The following is a 1,518-nucleotide window of genomic DNA, read 5'->3' on the forward strand; positions in this document are numbered from 1 at the left end:
GTGGTAGCACGCACCTGTAATTCCAGCTACTCGGAAGGCTGAGGCGGAAGGATTGCCGGAACCCAGCAGGTCAAGGCTGCGGTGGCCGGGAGTGGCCACTGCACTCCAGCTTGGGCGACAGAGTGAGACTCCAACTCAAAACAAACAAACAAACAAAGATGTTAACATTAGGAAGCACTGAGTGAAAGATACACAGAAATTCTGTACCGTTTGCAACTTTTCTACAATCCTATTTTGCAAAATTTGTGTAAAGGCTATTAAAAGCGAAGATTTTTTTTTTTTTTTTTGAGTTGGAATCTCATGGCCACTGCAGCCTTGACCTGCTGGACTCAGGCAATCCTTCCACCTCAGCCTTCCAAGTAGCTGAGTGTATGCTACCACGCCAAGCTAATTTTTTGATTTATGGTAGAGACAGGTCTCACCAAGGTGCCCGGACTGGTCTTGAACCCTGGACTCAGGCAATCCTTTCGCCTCTGCCTCTCAAAGTGCTGAGATTACAGGCTTTAGCCACCGCGCCTAACAAAAAGAATTTTTTAGATAGCCTAGTGTTGTTTCATAACTAATCTAGATGGGGAAAAGGCAAAAATAAATTTTGATGAACTGCCTCAAATATTTCAAAGCATTTTTTTGTAAACAAAGTGAAACACAATTAAGGATTGGCAGTTTTGTGGCTAACAATAATATGGTCAACACCCTACACTTGTCAACAGTGTGCAGAGTCATTCTTGGAGGTGACCTAGAATCAGGAATAAAATTCAGAGGTTCATCAGAAAATACGGTACATATTTATGGGACAAGGGTGGCATACCGGCATTCACTTCAAGTAATTAAAAGAAATTAACTAAGCCGAGCTTGGTGGCTCAGCCTGTAATCCTGCACCTTTGGGAGGCTGAGGTGAGTGGATTGCCTGAGCCTGCGGTTTGAGACCCGCCTGGTCAACTTGGCGAGACCTCATCTCTACAATAAATCAAAATGAGCCGGGTGTGGTAGGGTGCGCCTGTAGTTCCAGCTACTCGGAAGCCTGAGGCGGAAGGATTGCCGACCACTGCGCTCCAGTCTGGGTGACAGTGAGACTCCAACTCAAAAAAAAGAAAAGAAATTAACTGGCCAAAGTGCCAGGAGCCTAAGCTGTGTGCCAGGGATGCCTTTGGAAGCAGTTGAAGGTTCTTTTTTTTTTTCTTCTTTTGAGTCAGAATCTCAGTGTGTCACCCAGGCTAGAGTGTAGAGCACAGTGGCATGTTCATGGCCACTGCAGCCTCAACCTGCTTGGCTCAGATGATCCTTCCGCTTCAGCCTTCCAAATACCTTGAATTACAGACACACGCCACCACACCTGGCTCATATTTTGATTTATTGTAGAGACAAGTTCTTACCAAGTTGCCCAGGCTGGTCTCAAACCCCTGAGCTCAGGCAATCCTCTCGCCTCAGCCTCCCAAAGTACTGGAATCACAGGCATGAGCCACCACGCCTGGCAAATAGGTTCTTTTTTTTTTTTTTGAGTTGGAGTCTCACTCTATC

The sequence above is a fragment of the Carlito syrichta genome, unplaced genomic scaffold, assembly GCF_000164805.1.
Source record: "Carlito syrichta isolate Samal-C Ts95f unplaced genomic scaffold, Tarsius_syrichta-2.0.1 Scaffold120755, whole genome shotgun sequence".
NCBI classification, from domain to species: Eukaryota; Metazoa; Chordata; class Mammalia; order Primates; family Tarsiidae; genus Carlito; species Carlito syrichta.